This window comes from Somniosus microcephalus, chromosome 32 (assembly GCF_052327205.1).
Source record: "Somniosus microcephalus isolate GS21.2 chromosome 32, FLI_Smic_1.0, whole genome shotgun sequence".
Lineage (NCBI taxonomy): Eukaryota > Metazoa > Chordata > Chondrichthyes > Squaliformes > Somniosidae > Somniosus > Somniosus microcephalus.
In genome coordinates this window covers 40,234,858-40,261,627 of record NC_141018.1, presented here as the reverse complement: position 1 = coordinate 40,261,627, position 26,770 = coordinate 40,234,858, and the positions used below count along the sequence as shown (strand labels likewise).

General features: G+C 48.8%; 1 protein-coding gene across 3 annotated transcripts in view; it reads right to left on the bottom strand.

Moving 5' to 3' along the window:
- Window positions 1–11,348, bottom strand: part of apba2b (amyloid beta (A4) precursor protein-binding, family A, member 2b) — a 56,206-nt gene extending 44,858 nt beyond the window's left edge. For 2 of the 3 annotated variants that reach the window (XM_085972487.1, XM_085972490.1), the window contains exon 1: window positions 11,266–11,348. The gene's annotated coding sequence lies outside the window, so the exon portion shown is untranslated. Of the gene's footprint in view, window positions 1–1,142; window positions 1,334–11,265 lie in introns of those variants that run through there. The other variant, XM_085972488.1, reaches the window with a different exon arrangement.
- Between the last annotated feature and the right edge of the window lie 15,422 nt (window positions 11,349–26,770).

Below are 26,770 nucleotides of genomic sequence, written 5' to 3'. Positions count from 1 at the left end.
ACATAGGAACAGGAGGAGGCCATTCAGCCCCTCCAGCCTGTTCCACCATTCTATTAGATCATGGCTGATCTGTATCTCAACTCCATTTACCTGCCATTGCTCCAAATCCCTCAATAACCGTACCCAACTAAAATCGAGCAATCTCAGTCTTCAAAGCTCCAATTGACCCCAGCATCCACAGCCTTTTGGGGGATAGAGTTTCAGATTTCCACTCCTGAACGGCCTAGCTCTAATTTTAAGATTGTGCCCGCTTGTTCTGACTCCCTGACCAGAGGAAATAGTTTCTCTCTACCCTATCGAAGAATTTGATTATTTTAAGTATTATCGACCTGCTGTGTAATGTCTCGTCCGTGCAACTCTATTCCCATCGCCCTACACCGAGAGCAGGCGTCTCCCCGTGGCCTGCCCAATATTTCTCATTCAACCAACACCAGCAAAAACCGATGGGCTGGTCATCTGTGACTGTCAATGTGTCTGTGAGTGAAGACTGGGCTTCCCATTCTATCATCAGTCACTGCCTCAAAGCTGCATTGCACGGGAAACGCTGTGGGATATTTAAGGGTGTGACTGTGTGCAGTATAAATGAAGCTTTTCTGTTTACAAAAGCCTAGCGACTCTTAACAAATGACATTTTTTGGGGACAGCTCATTTCTGTTAATATATTTCAGAACATTAGTAGTCTGTCAGGGTTTAAGTCATCTCAAGGTCTCCATTAAACAGGAGAGCTCAGGGCTGACAGTTTGCACAGGTTCTGCTGCTGGAGGTGGCTCACTGCCATCACAGTTTGAACTCGACAAGCCAGCAGCTGCTGTGCTCAGCACAAATCCCGCCAGATCGCTCCCCCCTGCCCCGCTCTTCCTGCCTTGCCCCGCTCTTCCCATCACCCCCCCAACCCCTTGCTGGATACAGTTTTGCTCAGTAACTCAGCCCAATAGGCAGAATCTATAGGTGACCCTCGTCAGTGAGTATCAGCAGAATATTCAACCCCAGGAATCATCAGCCGGTCAGATCAGGAGCAGGAACACTGGTGAATTCCTCCCGCGCACCCCCCCCACCCCCCGAAGCATACCTACACCTGAACTGATGGACTCAGCACAAACCTGCGACATCCCATCATACTCTCAGTTTATCTCAATACTCACTGTGGTGTAGCCTGGCCTCCTTGTAATCGAGGATACTACATACCACAGAGCTCCGAGTCAGGCACAGATCATTAGTGACTCCCTGCTGGATATTACGCAGGTATCACACAGATTGGTTAGAAACAGTGCAGTCACGCACTGACTCCAGTACCACTTGATCCTCGCACTGACCTGCCCTTCCAACTGTTACATACAGAAATTGGCACCAACTGAGTGACTAATCCTCAACACAATGATACAGTGACGGGAATTATTCCATCCCCTCATTCACTGGCTGACACGTGAACACTGGAGACCAGAACCTCCTCTTCCCATTGACTTTTGCGAATATGGAGTCTGTGATCTCCTTCACAGCTCAGGTACTGGGATAGGGGAGAGACACACAGTCCATGTATTGCACACAGCACTCTCACTACAGTTACAGTAAAGTCCAACACTGGATGTGAGTGAAACTGTCATACTGTGAAATAGGTCTGTCGCCGTATAACACTGGGGTACAGTACTGGTGGGTACAGGTCTGTCACTGTATAACACTGGGGTACAGTACTGGTGGGTACAGGTCTGTCACTGTATAACACTGGGGTACAGTACTGGTGGGTACAGGTCTGTCACTGTATAACACTGGGGCACAGTACTAGTGGGTACAGGTCTGTCACTGTATAACATGGGTACAGTACTGGTGGGTACAGGTCTATCACTGTATAACACTGGGGCACAGTACTAGTGGGTACAGGTCTGTCACTGTATAACATGGGTACAGTACTGGTGGGTACAGGTCTGTCACTGTATAACACTGGGGTACAGTACTGGTGGGTACAGGTCTGTCACTGTATAACATGGGTACAGTACTGGTGGGTACAGGTCTATCACTGTATAACACTGGGGTACAGTACTGGTGGGTACAGGTCTGTCACTGTATAACACTGGGGTACAGTACTGGTGGGTACAGGTCTGTCACTGTATAACACTGGGGTACAGTACTGGTGGGTACAGGTCTGTCACTGTATAACACTGGGGCACAGTACTAGTGGGTACAGGTCTGTCACTGTATAACATGGGTACAGTACTGGTGGGTACAGGTCTATCACTGTATAACACGGGTACAGTACTGGTGGGTACAGGTCTGTCACTGTATAACACTGGGGTGCAGTACTGGTGGGTACAGGTCTGTCAGTGTATAACACGGGTACAGTACTGGTGGGTACAGGTCTGTCACTGTATAACACTGGGGTACAGTACTGGTGGGTACAGGTCTGTCAGTGTATAACACTGTGGTACAGTACTGGTGGGTACAGGTCTGTTGCTGTATAACACGGGTACAGTACTAGTGGGTACGGGTCTGTCACTGTATAACATGGGTACAGTACTGGTGGGTACGGGTCTGTCACTGTATAACACTGGGCACAGTACTGGTGGGTACAGGTCTGTCACTGTATAACACAGGGGCACAGTACTGGTGGGTACAGGTCTGTTGCTGTATAACACGGGTACAGTACTAGTGGGTACGGGTCTGTTGCTGTATAACACGGGTACAGTACTAGTGGGTACGGGTCTGTCACTGTATAACATGGGCACAGTACTGGTGGGTACAGGTCTGTCACTGTATAACACAGGGGCACAGTACTGGTGGGTACAGGTCTGTTGCTGTAACTCTGAGGTGCAGCACTGGTGGGTACAAAGATACAATGATCAGACAGAGACTCTGAGTGGAGAGGGACTGAATGCTGACTGGCCTTTTCTCGCTCTGAATTTCCCAATCTTCCGGAGACTTCACCAGAGTCCAAAAATCAATACATTTTCTGTAACAAGGCAACATGGAGTATCCGAGGCCGGGTCCTGCTTTATTCTCTGGAAGACGTGCTGTACACAAAGGAATTGCGAAGAAGCTACAGAAGGCACGGCTGCTGCCTCACATCAGAAGCAGCAACACGTTCCCTGCCACCATCCGGGAATGTTGGGCTCCGTGAAGTTTTCCTGTTCTGTTTGTAAATTATTCACTGTAAAGGGAGCGGTTCTGAATTGTGCTCCCTCGCATCTCACTGCGTGCTTGTTTGCAGCAGATGGCTGGTTTGTCACCTCCTCAGAGGTGTGCGGATAACAAACTGCGAGAAGCACGTTGTGGGGATAGTGTCGGAATAAAGACACAACATACAGGCACTGCCTGGTGCGGTGCTGAGCCACACAGAGCAGAAGGTGCCAGCTTCAATCCGCAGTCTGTGCTGTAAGGGGGTTACAGTGTCTCAGGGCTAGCGAGGGGAACAAGAACCAGCTGGGGTTCCTGCTCCCGATTACCGTCCAGTGACCCCCGCTGCAAATCCCGCTCTGGGTTGCAGCGAGATGAAGATTGCGCCTTCTCCTTGGCACTGTCTCCCCGTCAAGTCTCAGAGACAAAGTGTGGCTCTTGGGTGGGTAACGGAAGCCACTCGCATCCAAGAGACCACAACCCAGGGGACAGAGAGTGATGTGGACCTGTGTATCTCTGGAGCCTTGTGTACAGCAACTAGCAGTCACCAGCACAGTAACTAGTAGAGTCACCAGCACAGTAACTAGCAGAGTAACCAGTAGAGTAACTAGTACAGTAAGTAGTAGAGAAACTAGCACAGTAACTACTGTGGTAGAATAACCAGCACTGTAACTGGTACAGTAACCAGAATATTGAATCTCTCGGGATTCCTTCCCAGTTATTTTGCTATCTATATCTAGTGGTCAGTCACTCACTGCATATGCCTTAAATGCAGCCAATAAGAGACTGTCCTGGCCTCGGGTCTCACTGATCCAGGGCCACGAACCATTTCCTGAGCAAACCCTCAACACATATTTAAAGTGGAACTGCGTCTCTGTGAAGACGAGAAGCAGGCACCTGGGACTGACTGCAGAGGCTGCCCCGATGTTACAGGGATAGAGAGACGCAGATAATCTGACACGCTACGGCGAGCCACAGTCCCTGTACTCCTCAGACCATAGGGAGCATTTGCCCCAAATGCAACAACATAGCAGTTTCATAGCCTGTAGCTCAGCTCGAGTGAATTACATACAACTTTCTTACAGGAGATTAAATGGGTGGGTAGAGTCCATGATAGAAGAGAGTGTACAGGTCCTGTCTAATTACGATCTCTCACCCACGCTGTCTTATTACCATGTCTCTCACCCACGCCGTCTTATTACCCGATGTCTCTCACCCACGCCCCGTCTCATTACCCGATGTCTCTCACCCACGCCATCTTATTACCATGTCTCTCACCCACGCTGTCTTATTACCATGTCTCTCACCCACGCCGTCTTATTACCATGTCTCTCACCCACGCCGTCTTATTACCATGTCTCTCACCCACGCCCCGTCTTATTACCATGTCTCTCACCCACGCCATCTTATTACCATGTCTCTCACCCACGCCCCGTCTTATTACCATGTCTCTCACCCACGCCGTCTTATTACCATGTCTCTCACCCACGCCCCGTCTTATTACCATGTCTCTCACCCACGCCCCGTCTTATTACCATGTCTCTCACCCATGCCGTCTTATTACCATGTCTCTCACCCACGCTGTCTTATTACCATGTCTCTCACCCACGCCCCGTCTTATTACCATGTCTCTCACCCACGCCGTCTTATTACCATGTCTCTCACCCACGCCGTCTTATTACCATGTCTCTCACCCACGCCCCGTCTTATTACCATGTCTCTCACCCACGCCCCGTCTTATTACCATGTCTCTCACCCATGCCCCGTCTTATTACCATGTCTCTCACCCATGCCCCGTCTTATTACCATGTCTCTCACCCATGCCCCGTCTTATTACCATGTCTCTCACCCATGCCCCGTCTTATTACCATGTCTCTCACCCATGCCCCGTCTTATTACCATGTCTCTCACCCATGCCCCGTCTTATTACGATGTCTCTCACCCACACCTCGTCACATTACGATGTCGCTCACCCACACCTCGTCACATTACGATGTCTCTCACCCACACCTCGTCACATTACGATGTCTCGCACCCACACCTCGTCACATTACGATGTCTCTCACCCACACCTCGTCACATTACGATGTCGCTCACCCACACCTCGTCACATTACGATGTCTCTCACCCACACCTCGTCACATTACGATGTCTCTCACCCACACCTCGTCACATTACGATGTCTCTCACCCACACCTCGTCACATTACGATGTCTCGCACCCACACCTCGTCACATTACGATGTCTCTCACCCACACCTCGTCACATTACGATGTTTCGCACCCACACCTCGTCACATTACGATGTCTCGCACCCACACCTCGTCACATTACGATGTCTCGCACCCACACCTCGTCACATTACGATGTCTCTCACCCACACCTCGTCACATTACGATGTCTCGCACCCACACCTCGTCACATTACGATGTCTCTCACCCACACCTCGTCACATTACGATGTCTCGCACCCACACCCCGTCTCATTACGATGTCTCGGACCCACACCTCGTCACATTACGATGTCGCTCACCCACACCTCGTCACATTACGATGTCTCTCACCCACACCTCGTCACATTACGATGTCTCGCACCCACACCTTGTCACATTACGATGTCTCGCACCCACACCTCGTCACATTACGATGTCGCTCACCCACACCTCGTCACATTACGATGTCTCTCACCCACACCTCGTCACATTACGATGTCGCTCACCCACACCTCGTCACATTACGATGTCTCGCACCCACACCTCGTCACATTACGATGTCTCGCACCCACACCCCGTCACATTACGACGTCTCGGACCCACACCTCGTCACATTACGATGTCTCGCACCCACACCCCGTCACATTACGATGTCTCGCACCCACACCTCGTCACATTACGATGTCTCGCACCCACACCTCGTCACATTACGATGTCTCGCACCCACACCCCGTCACATTACGATGTCTCGCACCCACACCTCGTCACATTACGATGTCTCGCACCCACACCTCGTCACATTACGATGTCTCGCACCCACACCTCGTCACATTACGATGTCTCGCACCCACACCCCGTCACATTACGACGTCTCGGACCCACACCTCGTCACATTACGATGTCTCGCACCCACACCCCGTCACATTACGATGTCTCTCACCCACACCTCGTCACATTACGATGTCTCGCACCCACACCTCGTCACATTACGATGTCTCGCACCCACACCTCGTCACATTACGATGTCTCGCACCCACACCTCGTCACATTACGATGTCTCGCACCCACACCTCGTCACATTACGATGTCTCGCACCCACACCTCGTCACATTACGATGTCTCGCACCCACACCTCGTCACATTACGATGTCTCGCACCCACAGCCGTCTCATTACGATGTCTCGCACCCACACCCCGTCACATTACGATGTCTCGCACCCACACCCCGTCTCATTACGATGTCTCCAAGTCCTACTTTCCATGATACATGAGCAGAGGTTCTCAGCGTTTAGGAGAGCCAATTGCAGCATTCTCAAACACTCGTGTGCAGTATAACGTGGTCAGCTCACCTTATGCCCCGCTATGTATAATGCGCTGTTAACAGCCAACAAGCAGCAGAAATAATCACAAGAACATGTCTAGTGCAGAGATTTCTGCATCGGTTCTCTCAGGCACCTGTGGGTATTGGCCCTGGCAGAGTGAAGAGTTTCCTGTTGGAGGCTGCTTCCCTCCAGGTTTTTTGGCTTGTGCTTGTTATTCTGAGAGACTGTGAGGTATTTTAATTAGAAATAACCAGCAGGAAGTTATTGCAGAAACTCAGCTTAGTTAAACCCCCGCACTGCCTTCATAACTCCGTTTCGCTAAAGATGAAACGATTAATTGTTTCGACATGTCATTTGGAACCTGGTGAGATTGGCTCGGCGAGTCACCATCCGGTGTCACACGGCACACTACCGAGCCCAACTGCAAACGCCGACAGGCCTGCAGACCGCACGCATCACTGAGAATTTCGGTAATGAGATGAAGCTACTTGCTAACTCAAGCTTAGATTAAAAAACACTGGCTGTGCGGGAGAGGATTACAGAAAGGAATTCTACGCCTGGGTTCAGATCCTCGAGCTTTGACTTGCCAATTCAGGGTGTCATCGAAAGCGTCCCACCCTCCCATGTTTGGCGTCCATGGAGACCAATGCCCTGCTCCTGATCCACGCCCCAGGAACCAGAGATTAAATGTGTCCCTGAGGAGTGGGAGAGGTGAGTGAGCAAAGAGTGAGCCACGGCTGGCCCCTCGCCCTGCCCCTCCCACAGGCCTGTGAGTATCACTCAAAGAGGTGTTTGCAGGCCAACATCTGGGACAGTGGGAGCAGTGAGATAGGGAAAGTTCCAAAAAAAAGAGAGATTCTCATTCGCATCTTCTGCCTGCAAACAAATAGAAACCCAATAAATTAATAAACTGACTGCCCAGGTCTGGGCCCAGGGAAATCCTGCTGAAGACCCGCATAGATCAGGTTGGGGGTGGGGCGGGGTCGGGTGGATGGGGGGGATGGAGCGTCGCAGTACACAGCTATAAGTGTTTCTCACAGGACCCTGCAGTTAGAGCCTTTACTGCAGACAGCACACTGACACAGCACAGTGCAGGATGGGAAGGAGTCCTGTACACACAGACACTTTGTACATTACTGTATCGATCACCGTCACCACCAGTTCTATTTAAAACAGAGTCAATTAGCTTTAATGTTACACACCGAGTCCTTCAATGAACTGGTCCAGCTCGGGCTGGTACTCTCCCTCCTACTCTGTGCGATCATCAGCTTTTATCAATTCCCAAACTCGACACTAAAAACCAGTGTCTAAAATTCCATCAATCCTTTCATTTTGTAAAAAGAAGCCTGATTGTAATCAACACTTTTGCTCCTGATTTGTTAGGCTGTAATATTCCTTCAAATCTGTAAAATTCAAGGAGCCTGGTGCTGGGATTCAAAACACATGGAAATGGGACGGGAGGAGAGAGAGTGGAGCAGTGATAAGGGAACTCTCTTGTTCCATTCTGCCCCATTGTTCTCTCCAGTCATCCATTACTTAGGTTTTGATTTTGTCTTTTAACCAAGTGATTTTGCACTATTTTTCCCTTCCATGATCTTATTGAATGGCAGAGCAGGCTCGAAGGACAGAGTGGCCTACTCCAACTCCTGTTTCTTATGTTCTTATGTGCGCGCAGCGGTGAGATTTCCTCAGCTGTCAACACTGATGCTGCATAGCTTGAGGTTGCGCTCGTGCGTGTTCTTGTTGCATTGAGGTGAGCAAGCCAATCCTATGAGCCCTAAATCTTGTGTGGCACCTTATCAAATGCTTCTTGAAAATCCAAATACACTACATCCACTGGTTTCCCTTTATCTACCTTGCTAGTTACAACCTCAAAAAACTTCATCAGATTTGTCAAGGACGATTTCCCTTTCATAAATCCATGTTGACTCTGCCCAATCATATTATAACTTTCTAAGTGCCCTGTTAATAGGTTCTAGCATTTTTCCTACTACTGATGACAGGCTAACTGTTTCCCGTTTTCTCTCTCCCTCCTTTCTTGAACAGTGGCTTTACATTTGCTACCCTCCAATCTACAGAAACCGTTCTAGAATCTAGGGAATTCTGGAAGATCAAAACCAATGCATCCACCATCTCTGTAGCCACCACTTTTAAAACCAATGCATCAGGTCCAGGAGATTTGTCGGCTTTTAGTCCCATTAATTTCTCCAGTACTATTTCTTTACTAATAGTAATTTCTTATGGTTCCTCATTCTCACTGGACCCTTGGGTCCCCACTATTTCCAGAATGTTTTTTGTGTTTTCTTCCATGAAGACAGATACAAAGTATTTGTTTAATGTCTCTGTCATTTCCTTATTCCCCATTATAATTTCGCCTGTCTCTGTCTGTAAGGGATCCACGTTTACTTTCGCTAATCTTTTCCTTTTTACGTACCCATAGAAGCTTTCACAATCTGTTTTTATGTCTCTCGCTAGTTTACTCTCATATTCTCTTTTCTCTCTCTTGATCAATTTCTTGGTCCTCCTTTGCTGAATTCTAAAATCCTCCCAATCCTCAGGCTTACTACTCTTTTTGGCAACATTATAAGCCTCTTCCTTTAATCTAATACTATCTTTAGCTTCCCTTGTTAGCCATGGTTGGACCAATTTTTCCATGGGGTTTTTATTCCTTAAGGGAATGTATAATCGTTGTGAATTATGAATTATTTCTTTAATGTTTGCCATTGCTTATGTACCGTCGTATCTTTTAATCTTCCGATTAGGCACTTTACAACCTCTGGACTCAATATCCAGTTCAACAATTTCAGATCATAACCTCGGCCCGTATTACTTTTATTTTTTCCACACCTTTGTTTTGGCCTTCCCCCCCGCCCCCTTTTTTTCTTCTCTCCCACATGGCAGCGCATTTCACACCTAATCTGAGCCGTCTTTTGTCTCCACTAGTCCGATCACCATCTCGTCTCGTTTTGAATACCTCTTAATGTCTCTTCACTTCTCTTTTGTTCTCTCCCAGCCCCCATTCTGGCCTTTTAATCTATTTCATTTCCTGTGCTTCTCTGGTCTTGACAAAATTTTCTCTCCACGGATGTTGCCTGGCCTGCTGGGTTTTTCCAGCATTTTCTGTTGTTATGTCGTATCTTTTAATCTAGTTTCCCACTCTACCTTAGCCAACTCACCCCTCATACCTACGTAGTTAGCTTTGTTCAGATTTAAGACCCTAGTTTTGGACCTAACTAAATCACTCTCAAACTCAATATAAAATTCTATCATATTATGATCACTCTTCCCCAGAAGTTCATTTACTACAAGGTTATTAATTAACCCTGTCTCATTGCACAGTACTAGATCTAAAATAGCCTGTTCCCTAGTTGGTTCCTCAACATACTGTTCAAGAAAACTATCTTGAATGCATTTCATGAACTCGTCCTCCACACTATTACTGCAAATTTGGTTTTCCCAGTGTATATGAAAATTAAAGTCCCCCATGATTACTGTATTACCCTTGTTACATGTGCCTCTAATTTCCTGATTTATACTTCCCGACACTACAATTACTGTTAGGGGGCCTATAAACTACTCCCACCAGTGTTTCTGCCCGTTGTTTCTTAGCTCCATCCAAATAGATTCTACATCTTGATTTTCTGAGTGAAGATCCTTTCTCTCTATTGTCTCTATTCCATCCTTTATGATCAGGGCTGCCCCCCACAACACCACTTTTCCATTCTACCTATCTCTTCTAAAAGTTAAGTATCCTGGAATTTTTTAGTTCCCAACCTTGGTCACCCTGTAACCACGTCTTCACAATGGCTATTTGATTAAATCCATTTATTTTTAACTGTGATATTAATTCATCTATTTTGTTGTGAATGCTTCGCACACTAACTGCGATACAGCGTCGCAGGAGAAGCAGCAACACCTGCTGACCACAAGACAGGTGCCCGGGACTGATGAACCGTCCAGATCTGATGATAGTCGCAGTTTGCCTCTCTTGTTCTGGCACATTCACCCAGCCCGATTCTCTTTCCAACAAGCTTTGAACAGCAAAACACTTATGTACCCCAGAGTGACAGTCAGCCATTCCCCCAGGGGAGCAGTCTCTGCAACCATGGGTTAGAGCTACAATGGGGGGTCACCGTTACCCCGAACCCACTCCAGCCCTGCCCCCTTCCCATGGCTGCACTAAACACCCATGAATCCCTGAAACACAACGCTGGCTCTGTAAACACCGACACCTGGGGTTCACAACATTGTCCCTCACAGCCGCTTCCTGGTCGCAATAAACTTGCTCCTTTTACGACGTCAAACACATATTACCCCCTCCCACTATCGGTGCCTGTGCCTTTAAAGCAGCTTCTCCAAGATGCTCAGACTGTGCAACCTCTGCATCCGACTCGGACACTGCACCGGTTCCAATGCACCGACCCGGGCTCTGCACCGGTTCCATTGCACCGATCCAGGGCATCTCTTATTTTTGCATCTGCAGTCATTTAAAGCCAGCGGTTTGCAGCCCGGGAGAATGGGTGAGGGAAGGGCGGCTGCTCCGGGCTGCAGACTCCTTGCTGTGGGGTTTGCTGCAGGAGGGAGGTGCAGTGCCCCCCGGGGCCCGGCCTGGGCCGCTCCCCCTTACCTGTCTGCCCGCACTCAGCAGCCGGCTCCCAGCCTCTGTTCCTTTGTGTTCCCGGCACCCCGGTGCAGGAGCCCCTGACCCTGAATACCCAGCCCCCCCATACCCCGCACACTGAATACGGCAGACACGCCGCCACCCGGCGATCTGCATACATCACTAATATTCCACATTCAGGTTCTGGGGTGCCCGGCGCATTGCGTGGCATCACCACTGGAACCCTGGACCCTGAATGTATAATATCGACACTCTCAACCCAGGACACTGAATAGTCTATCATCACACCCAGTGTTGCAGCGAATGGGACATAATGTGCTGGGCATTCAGTCAGGGTTAGACTGGGGCACAACTGCACTTTGCATTTTAACCTGGAGTGAGCAGATACCCCACAGGCCAATCACATACAACCCCACAGCAGCTAAACTCATTACAAACAGGATTTTGGATGCCAGGCTTTCTGGCTTCATGCACCAGTCATTGCAAGATTGGCTGTAAAGCTGATGGAAATGGCCATGATGGGGACTTGCGGAGTTCTGTAGTAACCTGTTCATAAAGGAGACAGAGGAGGGAGGGTCATCACCAAGTGTAGTTTTCAGGTAAAGAGGGGTTAGAGGACAGGGGGTAATAATTGGGCCAGGGTGCGCAGACCTAAGATGTATATTCAAAAGTAAAATACTGCAGATGCTGGATATCTGAAATAAAAACAGAAAATGCTGGAAATGCTCAGCAGGTCAGGCAGCATCCATGGAGAGAGAAAGATAGTTAATGTTTTAGGTCGGTGACCTTTCGTCATATAAGTTAAGTTATATATTCTCTCCCACTGCTCCCATTTTTCGGACTACGGAAGCTGGTAATGGTTGTGCTGTTGCCATTTACAGCTCCTCTAGACCCATCTTTTGTTTCTTTACTTGTCCCATGATCACCTCCTTTGCCTTGCACCATCATCCCTTCTGGCATTTAATCACTCCTGCCTTCCACCCAATCACAGATCCTACCTTTTGTTCTTTCCTTTCCTGTCTCTGTATTTGCTTAAAACCTGTTCCATCTCGAACCTTTTCCCGTTCTGACAAAAGGTCATTGACCTGAAACGTTAACTCTGTTTCTCTCCCCACAGATGCTGCCTGACCTGCTGAGTATTTCCAGCATTTTCTTATTATTTCAGGTCTCCAGCTTCTGCAATATTTTGTTTTATATATTCTCACCTTATTTTCATATAATACTTTGATTTTATATTATTTATAGTTAAATAGCAAAACGCATAGTAATTTGGAAAATAGAATTGGATTGAACAGAGACCTGAGCAACGTTCAGGCTTGGGCTGATAAGTGGCAGGTAACATCCGTGCCACACAAGTTCCAGGCAAGGACTATCTCCAACAAGAGAAATTCTAACCACCTCCCCTTGACATTCAATGGCATTACCCTCGTCGAATCCCCCACCATCAACATCCTGGGGGTCACCATTGACCAGAAACTTAACTGGACCAGCCACATAAATACTATGGCTACAAGAGCAAGTCAGAGGCTGGATATTCTGCGGTGAGTGTCTCACCTTCTGATTCCTCAAAGCCTTTCCACAATCTACAAGGCACAAATCAGGAGTGTGATGGAATACTCTCCACTTGCCTGGATGAGCGTAGCTCCAACAACACTCAAGAAGCTTGATAACTTCCAGGACAAAGCAGCCCGCTTGATTGGCACCCCATCCACCACCTTAAACATACACTTCCTCCACCATTGGTGCAACGTGGCTGCAGTGTGTACCATCTACAAGATGCACTGCAGCAACTCGCCAAGGCTTCTTTGACAGCACCTCCCAAACCCGCGACCTCTGCCACCTTGGAGGACAAGGGCAGCAGGCGCACGGGAACACCATCACCTCCAAGTTCCCCTCCAAGTCACACACCATCCTGACTTAGAAGTATATCGCCGATCCTTCATCATTACTGGGATAAAATCCTGGAACTCCCTCCCTAATAGCACTGTGAGAGTACCTTCACCTCACAGACTGCAGCAGTTCAAGAAGGCAGCTCACCACCACCTTCTCAAGGGCAATTAGGGATGAAAGAAAAAAGAAAGATTTGCATTTATATAGCGCCTTTCTCCACCACCAGATGCCCCAAAGTGCTTTACAGCCAAATAAGTACTTTTTGAAGTGTAATCACTGTTGTAATGTAGGAAACGCAGCAGCCAATTTGTACAGAGCAAGCTTCCACAAACAGCAATGTGAAAATGAAAAGATAATCTGTTTTTTAATGATGTTGATTGAGGGATAAATATTGGCCAGGACACCAGGGATAACTCCCCTGCTCTTTTGCATCCACCTGAGAGAGCAGACGGGGCCTCGGTTTAACGTCTCATCTGAAAGACGGCACCTCCGACAGTGCAGCACTCCCTCAGCACTGCACTGCAGTGTCAGCCTAGATTTTACATGCACAAGTCTCTGGAGTGGGACTTGAACCCACAACCTTGTGACTCAACTGAGCTACAGCTGACACAAATGGGCAATAAATGCTGGCTTTGCCAGCGGCGCCACATCCCGCAAATGAATTAAAAAAGTGAAAGCAGAGGTGCTGGGCGATCCAATACTGAGCTGCAGCAGCACCATCACTAACAGGAGGGTGTAATAACAGTGTGACTCGTTTACATAAGCAGTCTCCATTATAAATGTGGACAGGAATTTCTAATGGAAAAGAGTCATAGAGTCATAGAATTATACAGCACAGAACGAGGCCCATCGTGTCCATGCTGGCCATCAAGCCCTGTCTATTCTAATCCCATCTTCCAGCACTTGGTCCGTAGCCTTGTATGCTATGGCGTTTCAAGTGCTCATCTAAGTGCTTCTTGAATGTTGTGAGGGTTCCTGCCTCTACCACCCTTTCAGGCAGTGAGTTCCAGATTCCAACCACCCTCTGGGTGAAAAAGTTTTTCCTCAAATCCCCTCTAAACCTCCTGCCCCTTACCTTGAAACTATGCCCCCTGGTTATTGACTCCTCTATTAAAGGGAGAAGTTCCTTTCTATCTACCCTATCTATGCCCCTCATAATTTTGTACACCTCAATCAGGTCCCCCCTCAGCCTTCTCTGCTCTAAGGAAAATAACCCCAGCGTGTCCAGTCTCTCTTCATAGCTGAAGCACTTCAGCCCAGGTAACATCCTGGTGAATCTCCTCTGCACCCTCTCCAATGCAATCACATCCCTCCTATAGTGTGGCGACCAGAACTGCACACAGTATTCCAGCTGTGGCCTAACTAACGTTTTATACAGCTCCATCATAAACTCCCTGCTTTTATATTCTATGCCTCGGCTAATGAAGACAAGTATCCCATATGCCTTTTTAACCACCTTATCTACCTGTCCTGCTGCCTTCAGGGATCTATGTATATGCACACCAAGGTCCCTCTGATCCTCTATCCTTCCTTGAATCCTACCATTCATTGTGTATTCCCTTGCCTTGTTTGTCCTCCCAAAATGCATCACCTCACACTTTTCAGGGTTAAATTCAATTTGCCACTGTTCTGCCCATCTAACCATCCCGTCTATATCGTCCTGTAGCCTGAGGCTTCCCTCCTCGCTATTTACCACTCCACCAATTTTTGTGTCATCTGCGAACTTACTAATCATAGCTCCTACATTCATATCTAAATCATTAATGTACACTACAAACAGCAAAGGATCCAGCACCGATTCCTGCGGTACACCACTGGACACAGGCTCCCAGTCACAAAAACAACCTTCAAACTATCACCCTCTGCCTCCTGCCACTTAGCCAATTTTGGATCCAATGTGCCAAATTGCCCTGGATCCCATGGGCTCTTACCTTCTTGACCAGTCTCATAGAAACATAGAAGATAGGAGCAGGAGTAGGCCATTCGGCCCCTCGAGCCCACTCCGCCATTTAATGAGATCATGGCTGATCATCCAAATTCAGTACCCTGTCCCTGCTTTCTCCCCATATCCCTTGATCCCTTTAGCCTCAAGAAATATATCCAACTCCTTCTTGAATATATTTAATGAATTGGCCTCAACTGCCCTGTATGACAAAGAATTCCACAGGTTCACCACTCTCTGGGTGAAGAAATTCCTCCTCACCTCAGTCCTAAATGGCTTACCCCTTATCCTTAGACTGTGACCCCTGGTTCTGGACACCACTGCCATCGGGAACATCCTTCCTGCATCTAGTCTGTCTAGTCCTGTTAGGATTTTATAAGTTTCAATGAGATCCCCTCTCATTCTTCTAAACTCTAGCGAATATAAGCCCAATCGACCCAATCTCTCCTCATACGTCATTCTTGCCATCCCAGGTATCAGTCTGGTGAATCTTCGCTGCACTCTCTCCATGGCAAGAACATCCTTCCTCAGATAAGGCGACCAAAACTGCACACAATACTCAAGGTGTGGTCTCACCAAGGCCCTGTACAACTGCAGCAAGGCATCCTTGCTCCTGTACTCAAATCCTCTCGCTATGAAGGCCAACATTTGCCTTCTTAACCGCCTGCTGCACCTGCATGCTTACCTTCAGCGACTGGTGCACAAGGACACCCAGGTCTCGTTGCACTTCCCCTTTTCCCAATCTATTGCAGTTCAGATAATAATCTGTCTTCCTGTTTTTGTCACCGAAGTGGATAACCTCGCATTTATCCACATTATACTGCATTTGCCATGCATCTGCCCAATCACCCAACCTGTCCAAATCATACTGGAGTTTCTCTGCATCCTCCTCACAGCACACACGCCCACCCAGCTTTGTGCCGTCTGCAAACTTGGAGATATTACATCTAGTTCCCTTGTCTAGATCATTAATATATATTGTGAATAGCTGGGGTCCTAGCACCGATCCCTGTGGTACCCCACTGGTCACTGCCTGCCACTCCCATGTGGGACTTTGTCAAAAGCCTTACTGAAGTCCATGTAGACTACATCAACTGCACTACTCTCATCCCCTCGAAAAATTCAATCAAATTGGTCAGACATGATCTCCCCCTGAAAAAGCTCTGCTGACTATCCCTGATTAATCCCTGCCTCTCCAAGTGGAGACTAATTCTGTCCCTCAGATTTTTTTCCAATAATTTCCCTACCACTGATGTTAGGCTCACTGGCCTGTAATTCCCTGTTTTTATCCCTACTACCCTTCTTGAATAATGGTACTACATTAGCTGTCCTCCAGTCCTCTGGCACCTCCCCTGTGGCCAGAGAGGTTCTGAAAATTTGTGTCAGAGCCCCTGCAATCTCCCCCCTTGCCTCACACAGCAGGCTTAAAAGAGGGTAGTAACTGCACGCAAATGTAAGGTTTTCAATAAATTCTAGCAGATCTGTTCATGGCAGTAGGAGCACATGCTGTTTTATAGCAATTGAAGTGTTATCAACATAGTACGACTTTGGTGGCAAAAACAGGAAGGCAGATTATTATCTGAACGGCAATAGATTGGGAGAAAGGGAAGTGCAACAAGACCTGGGTGTCCTTGTGCACCAGTCGCTGAAGGTAAGCATGATAAGGGGTAAGCCATTTAGGACAGAGATGAGGAGGAATTTCTTCACCCAGAGAGTGGTGAACCTCTGGAATTCTCTACCACAGAAGGCAGTTGAGGCCAATTCATTAAATATATTCAAGAAGGAGTTGGATATATTTCTTAAGGCTAAAGGGATCAAGGGATATGGGGAGAAAGCAGGGACAGGGTACTGAATTTGGATGATCAGCCATGATCTCATTGAATGGCGGAGCAGGCTCGAGGGGCCGAATGGCCTACTCCTGCTCCTATCTTCTATGTTTCTATGACTGGAAAAGTGTTACAGAAATTAAGTGCAACCCTCACAGGAAGTGTGCACTGCACACGAGACTGTTAATAGAGTTAAGAATTGAATTTGGTAATACGGCTAAGCTGTATGATCATTTTTGTCTGAATGTTAGTAGGATATTGGAGTGCAGGGGAACTTCCCAGCCAAGCGACCAATGTCTGCACGTGTGCACTCTCCAGCAAGAGTCGCTGGACAGTGATCTGCATGAGAACCCTGGCTGACTTTCTCCCCTTCCTTATACAATGGCCGTACAACAATAACTTGCATTTATACAGCGCCTTTAACATAGTAAAACGTTCCAATGCGCTTCACGGGAGCGTTATCAGACAAAATTTGACACCAAGCCACAAAGGAGATACAGTATTAGGACAGGTGACTAAAAGCTTGGTCAAAGAGGTAGGTTTTAAGAAGAGTGTCTCGGCGTGGGGAGTGTCTTGGGAATACAGTGATGATGGCAGCATGAACAAGGGACATCTTCCAATTATGGGAATTTCGCACCCAAGTTGCAGTGAATGGAAAGTAGGAGTGGCTGCACCGAAATCATTCATCGTTCTGTACAGACAGAGATTTACAGGGCTCTCAGTTACCAGACGCGAGACTGACATCCTCCTTAGTCCCGGATCAATGAGGTCAGTTATCGCCCATGACTACTGCTCGCTGAGAGGAACTAAACTCATCACACACTGCGGTCTGAAACATCTCAGGGAGTGCATGGCAGCAGCAGAGAGAACAGACCCAGGGTAATTGGATTTAATCTGTTAGAATACGAGCAGACTGAAATTCCAAACTCCCGTCCCTTCAATCATCCCATAATAGTTCAATTATCCTGTAATAATTCACAGCACTTAAAAAAGTCTAAAAAGCACTGAGTGACCAAGTCAGTTATGAGCTGAAGTTGATCTTGAGTGCTAGAATAGTCTGTGTGATCTGTGGATTATGGGATTCCTGTTATCAAGAACCCTGGTGTAATAGGTCCCCACCCTCTCGTAAATCAAATCGATTGCGAACTGTCAGCAAACAAAATGACTAGGAGAAGGTCAGGTACTTGGTGATGAAGTCCTCTCATATATTATTTGCTGGGGTTGAGGTTTTGTAACCTCAGTGACAGTATTTAACAACTAGCGGATTTAAATGACCCACTGAGAGGCAGTCTGAGCAGCGTGTGTCCGTTGTCTGTCAGCGAGATTATTTTGCAAGCAAACTGGGAATTTATTAGAGACAAATCAGGCAAAGGTCAGAGTTTAAGACACAGGACGATGAGGCACTAGTTTGTGTAAAGGTCTGGATTCTAGGTTGCTTGTAAGGCAAGTTCTGTCTTTAACTCTTACCTACACTGATATGTAATGTCTATATAATCAATTGTTTATACCAATCTGGCATAAAAGGAAATCTAAAAAGGTGACTCAACCGTGGATAACAGGGGAAATTAGAGACAGCATAAAATCCAAAGATAGGGCGTATAAAATAGCCCAAAAAAGCGCCAGAGCGGAAGATTGGGAACAGTTTAAGATAGAGCAAAGGAGGGCAAAGGGCATGATCAAGAGGGGCAAAATAGCTTACGAAAACAAGCTGGCGGAAAATATAAAAACTAACTCCAAAAGCTTTTATAAATATATCAAAAGGAAAAGACTGGTGAAAACCAAAGTTGGTCCATTGCAGTCAGATACGGGGGAATATATAATGGGAAATAAGGAAATGGCAGATCAACTAAATGCATACTTTGGGTCAGTCTTTACGAAGGAAGACACAAAAAACCTCCCTGGGATATCGGGAAAAATAGGGACATTGGCAAAGGAGGAACTGACGCAAATCAATATCTCTAAGGATATGGTGTTAAGGAAGCTAAAGGGATTGAAGGTGGACAAATCCCCAGGGCCTGATAACATGCATCCTAGGGTACTGAAGGAGGTGGCCCTAGAGATAGCGGATGCACTAAGGATGATTTTTCAGAATTCATTAGACTCGGGAACAGTGCCGATGGATTGGAGGGTAGCTAACGTTACCCCACTATTCAAAAAGGGGGGTAGGGAAAAAGCAGGTAATTACAGACCTGTAAGCCTTACATCAGTTGTGGGCAAAATGCTGGAGTCCATCATTAAGGATGAAATAGCGGAGCACTTAGCAAATGGGGACAGGATAGGACAGAGTCAACATGGATTTACAAAGGGTAAATCGTGCTTGACTAATCTATTGGAATTTTTTGAGGGAGTAACTGGTAGAATAGATGGGGGAGAGCCAGTAGATGTGGTGTACCTGGACTTCCAAAAGGCCTTCGATAAGGTCCCACATAAAAGATTAGCATGGAAAATTGAGGCTCATGGGATAAAGGGGAAAGTATTGGCGTGGATAGGGAACTGGCTGTCAGATAGAAAACAGAGAGTTGGAATAAACGGCTCATTTTCTGAATGGCAGGCAGTAACAAGTGGGGTACCACAGGGATCTGTCCTGGGCCCCCAGCTGTTCACAATTTACATTAATGACCTGGATCAGGGAGTCGGATGCAGCATTTCCAAATTTGCAGACGACACTAAACTAGGAGGGGGGGTGGGCTCAGAGGAAGAGACCAGGAAGCTCCAGAGCGATTTGGACAGACTGGGCGATTGGGCGGATAAATGGCAGATGCACTATAATGTGGACAAGTGCGAAGTTATCCACCTTGGGTGCAGGAACGGGAGGGCAAATTATTATTTAAATGGCAATAGATTGGGAGAGGGGGAAGTACAGAGAGACCTGGGTGTTCTTGTACACCAGTCACTGAAGGCGAGCATGCAGGTGCAACAGGCGGTCAAGAAGGCAAACGGTATGCTGGCCTTCATAGCAAAAGGGTTAGAATACAGGAACAGGGATACCTTGCTGCAGCTGTACAGGGCACTGGTGAGACCACACCTCGAGTACTGTGTACAGTTTTGGTCGCCTCATCTGAGGAAGGATGTTCTTGCCATGGAGGGGGTGCAGCGGCGATTCACCAGGCTGATACCAGGAATGGCGGGAATGACCTATGAGGAGAGACTATGTAGTTTAGGGATGTACACACTGGAGTTTAGAAGATTGAGAGGGGACCTCATAGAAGTGTATAAAATTCTGACAGGTCTAGACAGACTGGATGCAGAAGGAATGTTTCCCTTGGCGGGTGAGAACCGAACTAGAGGACATAATTTAAGGATAAGGGCTAAACCATTTAGGACAGAGATGAGGGGGAATTTCTTCACTCAGAGAGTGGTGAACCTGTGGAACTCATTGCCACAGAGGGCAGTGTACGCCAGCGCATTAAATATATTTAAGAGGGAATTAGATATATTTCTACGGGCAAAAGGGGTTAAGGGTTACGGAGAGAAGGCGGGGACGGGATACTGAATTAAAGGATCAGCCATGATCTCATCGAATGGCGGAGCAGGCACGAAGGGCCGAATGGCCTACTCCTGCTCCTATCTTCTATGTATCTATGTATCTATGTAAACACCCTTTTCCTCTTAAATAAAAACAGAAATGCTGGAGAAACTCAGCAGGTCAGGCAGCATCTGTGAAGAGAGAAACAGAGTTAACGTTTCAGGTCAACGACCTTCTGTCAGAACTGGAAAAAATCGGGAAATGGAACAGATTTTTAAGCAAGTGTAGGGCCTGGGAACTGGGGGAGGGGATGAAAGAACAAAAGGGAAGGCCTGTGATAGGATAGAAAGCAGGAGAGATTGAGAGATATTAAGAGATATTCAAGGCAAGAGGAGGTGGTAATGGGACAGGTTAAGAAACAAAGGATGGCTCGAGATGAAGTGTAAATTGCGCTGGCAGAATGGAAGACAGCTGCCATGTGGGGGAGAAGAAAAAAAGACAAAACGTGTGGATAAAAAATATATATATATATATGATAGGGGCCGAGGTTATGATCTGAAATTGTTGAACTCTATGTTGAGTCCAGAAGGCTGTAAAGTGCCTAATCGAAAGATGAGGTGCTGTTCCTCGAGCTTACGCTGAGCTTCATTGGAACAATGCAAGAGGCCGAGGACGGTGAGGTCTGAGTGGGAGTGGAGCGGAGAATTAAAGTGACAGGCCACCGGGAGCTCGGGGTCCCCCTTACGGACTGAACGGAGGTGTTACGCAAAGCAGTCACCCAATCTGCGTTTGGTCTCCACAATGTAGAGGAGACCGCATCGTGAGCAGCGAATACAGTATACTAGATTGCAAGAAGTACAAGTAAATTGCTGTTTCACCTGGAAGGGGTGTTTGGGGCCCTGGACAGTGGGAAGGGGGGAGGTATAAGGGCATGTGTTGCATCTCCTGCGCTTGCACGGGAAGGTGCCGGGCAAAGGGGAAGGGGTGTTGGGGGTGGTAGAGGGGTGGACTAGGGTGTCTTGGAGGGGGCGGTCCCTACGGAATGCTGAAAGGGATGGGGAGGGGAAGATGCGTTTGGTGGTGGGATCACGCTGGAGATGGCGGAAATGCCGGAGGATGATCCGTTGAATGTGGAGGCTGGTGGGGTGAAAGGTGAGGACAAGGGGAACCCTGTCGTGGTTCCGGGAGGGAGGGGCAGGGGTGAGGGCAGAAGTGCGGGAGATAGAACAGACACGGTCAAGGGCCGTGTCAACCGCTGTAGAGGGGAATCCTCAGTTGTGGAAACAGGAAGACATGTCGGAAGCACTGGTATGGAAGGCGGCATCGTCAGAGCAGATGCGGCAGAGACAGAGAAACTGGGAGAATGGAATAGAGTCCTTACAGGAGGCGGGGTGGGAGGAAGTGTAGTCCAGGTAGCTGTGGAAGTCAGTGGGCTTGTAGTGAATGTTTGTCAATAACCTATCCCCAGAGATGGAGACGGAGAAGTCAAGGAAGGGAAGGGAAGAGTTGGAGATGGACCATGTGAAGGTGAGGGAAGGGTGGAAATTGGAAGCAAAGTGAATGAAATTATCTAGTTCAGGGTGAGAGCAGGAAACGGCACCGATACAGTCATCAATGTACCGGAAAAAAAGGTGAGGGAGGGGACCTGAGTAGGACTGGAACAAAGAGTGCTCCACATATCCCACGAAAAGGCAGGCATAGCTAGGACCCATGCGGGTCCCCATAGCAACACCTTTGATTTGGAGGAAGTGAGTGGAATCAAAGGAGAAGTTGTTCAATGTGAGAACAAGTTCAGCCAGGTGGAGGAGGGTGGTGATGGATGGGGACTGGTTGGGCCTCTGTTCAAGGAAGAAGCGGAGCGCCCTCAGGCCATCCGGGTGGGGGATGGAGGTGTAGAAGGATTGTACGTCCATAGTGAAAAGGAGAGGGTTGGGGCCGGGAAACTGGAAACTGTTAAAGTGGCGGAGGGCGTCCGAAGAGTCGCGGATGTAGGTGGGAAGAGACTGGACAAGGGGAGAAAAAATAGAGTCAAGATAGGAAGAGATAAGTTCCGTGGGACAAGAACAGGCTGAAACGATGGGTCTACCAGGGCAGTCCTGTTTGTGGATCTTGGGAAGGAGGTAGAAGCGGGCTGTGCGGGGTTGGGGAACTATGAGGTTGACAGCCATGGGGGGGAGATCTCCAGAGGAGATGAGGTCAGTGACAGTCTTGGAAATGGTGGCTTGATGTTCGGTGGTGGGGTCATGGTCCAGGCGGAGGTAGGAGGAGGTGTCGGAGAGTTGGCGTTCAGCTTCCACTAGGTAGAGGTCGGTTCCACTTCCTCTCCTGCAGGCCGCTGTACACTTTGGGGGTTATGACAGTCAGGACAATGGTCGCCTTGCTCTTTCCCCCTTTCACCAGAAATTTAAACATGCAGTCTGTTCAGGAGTGACTTCGACTTGCAGGTGAAGTGAAGATTGCCCTGGATATTACAGTGTTGCAGGGGCAGGTAAGGGGAGCAGCTCACATTGAATGACCACAGATATCTCACAATGTTGCTCACTCTCCCAGTTCTTGGTGCATATCCAGCTCCAGCGGCCTGGAGACTCCACCCCAACCCTTCCACCCCCGATCCTCCAACCAGCACCCTCGGCAGAGGATTCTCCAACCCCGGCTCCTCTAAAGCAGGTGCCAAAGATTGTCAGTTCATCTCACCTGACTATCAACAGGATGAAGGAGATGTCATCCAGTTACTGAACAACGTGATCATATATTTACTGAAATTCGCTTGGCTCTAAGTTCAACTGATCGGATAACTCTCCCATCGAACCCCGTCCCTCCCGTACATTGACGCTCCCATCGAACCCCATCCCTCCCATACCCTAACATTCCCATCGAACCCCATCCCTCCCGTACCCCAACTCTCCCATCGAACCCCATCCCTCCCGTACCCTAACACTCCCATCGAACCCCGTCCCTCCCGTACCCCAACTCTCCCATCGAACCCCATCCCTCCCGTACCCCAACTCTCCCATCGAACCCCATCCCTCCCGTACCCTAACTCTCCCATCGAACCCCGTCCCTCCCGTACCCCAACTCTCCCATCAAACCCCATCCCTCCCATACCCTAACATTCCCATCGAACCCCATCCCTCCCATACCCTAACTCTCCAATCGAACCCCATCCCTCCCGTACCCCAACTCTCCCATCAAACCCCATCCCTTCCGTACCCCAACTCTCCCATCAAACCCCATCCCTTCCGTACCCTAACTCTCCCATCGAACCCCGTCCCTCCCGTACCCCAACTCTCCCATCAAACCCCATCCCTTCCGTACCCTAACTCTCCCATCGAACCCCGTCCCTCCCGTACCCCAACTCTCCCATCGAACCCCATCCCTCCCGTACCCCAACTCTCCCATCGAACCCCATCCCTCCCGTACCCCAACTCTCCCATCGAACCCCATCCCTCCCATACCCCAACTCTCCCATCGAACCCCGTCCCTCCCGTACCCCAATTCTCCCATCAAACCCCATCCCTCCCGTACCCCAACTCTCCCATCAAACCCCATCCCTCTCGTACCCTAACTCTCCCATCGAACCCCATCCCTCCCATACCCCAACTCTCCCATCGAACCCCATCCCTCCCATACCCCAACTCTCCCATCGAACCCCATCCCTCCCGTACCATAAATCTCCCATCAAACCCCATCCCTCTCGTACCCCAACTCACCCATCGAACCCTGTCCCTCCCGTACCCCAACTCTCCCATCAGACCCCATCCCTCCCGTACCCCAACTCTCCCATCGAACCCTGTCCCTCCCATACCCTAACTCTCCCATCGAACCCCATCCCTCCCATACCATAAATCTCCCATCAAACCCCATCCCTCTCGTACCCCAACTCTCCCATCGAACCCTGTCCCTCCCGTACCCTAACTCTCCCATCGAATCCCATCCCTCTCGTACCCTAACTCTCCCATCGAACCCTGTCCCTCCCGTACCCTAACTCTCCCATCGAACCCCATCCCTCCCATACCATAAATCTCCCATCAAACCCCATCCCTCCCGTACCCTAACACTCCCATCGAACCCCGTCCCTCCCGTACCCCAACTCTCCCATCGAACCCCATCCCTCCCGTACCCCAACTCTCCCATCGAACCCCGTCCCTCCCGTACCCTAACTCTCCCATCAGACCCCATCCCTCCCGTACCCCAACTCTCCCATCGAACCCCATCCCTCCCGTACCCCAACTCTCCCCTCGAACCCCATCCCTCTCGTACCCCAACTCTCCCCTCGAACCCCATCCCTCCCGTACCCCAACTCTCCCCTCGAACCCCATCCCTCTCGTACCCCAACTCTCCCATCAAACCCCGTCCCTCCCGTACCCTAACTCTCCCATCAGACCCCATCCCTCCCGTACCCCAACTCTCCCATTGAACCCCATCCCTCCCGTACCCCAACTCTCCCCTCGAACCCCATCCCTCCCGTACCCTAACTCTCCCATCAGACCCCATCCCTCCCGTACCCCAACTCTCCCATCGAACCCCATCCCTCCTGTACCCCAACTCTCCCATCAAATCCCATCCCTCCCGTACCTTAACTCTCCCATCAAACCCCATCCCTCTCGTACCCTAACTCGCCCATCGAACCCCATCCCTCCCGTACCCCAACTCTCCCATCAAACCCCATCCCTCTCGTACCCTAACTCACCCATCGAACCCCATCCCTCTCGTACCCTAACTCGCCCATCGAACCCCATCCCTCCCGTACCCTAACTCGCCCATCGAACCCCATCCCTCCTGTACCCCAACTCTCCCATCAACCCCCATCCCTCTCGTACCCCAACTCTCCCATCAGACCCCATCCCTCCCGTACCATAACTCTCCCATCGAACCCTGTCCCTCCCGTACCCTAACTCGCCCATCGAACCCCATCCCTCCTGTACCATAACTCTCCCATCGAACCCTGTCCCTCCCGTACCATAAATCTCCCATCGAACCCTGTCCCTCCCGTACCCTAACTCACCCACCGAACCCCATCCCTCCTGTACCATAAATCTCCCATCGAATCCCATCCCTCTCGTACCCTAACTCTCCCATCGAACCCCATCCCTCTCGTACCCCAACTCTCCCATCGAACCCTGTCCGTCCCGTACCCTAACTCTCCCATCGAACCCCATCCCTCTTGTACCCCAACTCTCCCATCGAACCCCATCCCTCTTGTACCCCAACTCTCCCATCGAATCCCATCCCTCTTGTACCCCAACTCTCCCATCGAACCCCATCCCTCCCGTACCCCAACTCTCCCATCGAACCCCGTCCCTCTTGTACCCTAACTCTCCCATAGGAGCCCATCCCGCTCGTACCCTAACACTCCCATTGGAGCCCATCCTACGTTCAGGTCACTTCCAACTTCATCGTTAAGTATTTCAACACAATTCACAAAGTGCGTGTGTTGCCAATGTATCGTTTCTATGAGCAGTGCTTGTCTGCATTAAATTCATAAATATAAGATAGGCACTAATAATTCAGGTGAAACTTCTTTACCCAGAGTAGTTAGAATGTGGAACTTGCTACTACATGGCGTAGTTGAGGTGAATAGCATTGAGGCCTTTAAGAGGAAGCTAGATAAGTACATGAGGGAGAAAGGAATAGAAGGAAACATTGATAGAGTTAGATGAAGTAGGGTGTGAGGAGGCTATTTGGAGCATATTAAGTGCTGCCATGGACCGTTTGTGTGCTGTAAATTCAATGCAAACATTTAATTTGCCTTTGTTCAATGTAGTTAAATATTATGTCCAACTCATTCTGTAATTTCTAAACAGTTTTCTCAAATTTCACTGTACCTGCTGGTTTCGTATCATCTCCAAATTTGACCAATTTCCATTGGGTTTCTGAGTCACACTCATTGTTGTAAATTAGAAAACAGCAGTTATCCCCCTCAGTACTCCTTCCCACCACAATATAACTCCTCTGTTTTACACCAGTTTATTATCCATACTCCAGATCTACCCCAGACTTCCACAGCTTTGAGTTTAAATAATAGTTATTTTTGTGGAATTTTTGGCTGTCTAGGTGCAACACATTGTCAGGCTTACCACAGTCTACCTGGGGTGTCACCTGCTCAGAGGTTGAAGGCTGAATCCATGCTGACTGATGTTTATGAGGCGGATTATTGGACAGATCATCTTCAACTTTACTCCTGATAATCAGTTCCATTATTTGACATGGGATCGAGATACATTTAATGGGGCTTGCACCGCTTTTACTGCAGGGTTCAAACACAGAACCTGTTCTCCCCACAGAATCTGGCAGCTGCTGTTGCCATGGTTACCCCGCGGCCCCTGTTTGAAGATGGCCTTCACCTTCCCAACTACTGGAGGCCCCGGGAGGTCAGCCCAGCCCCCG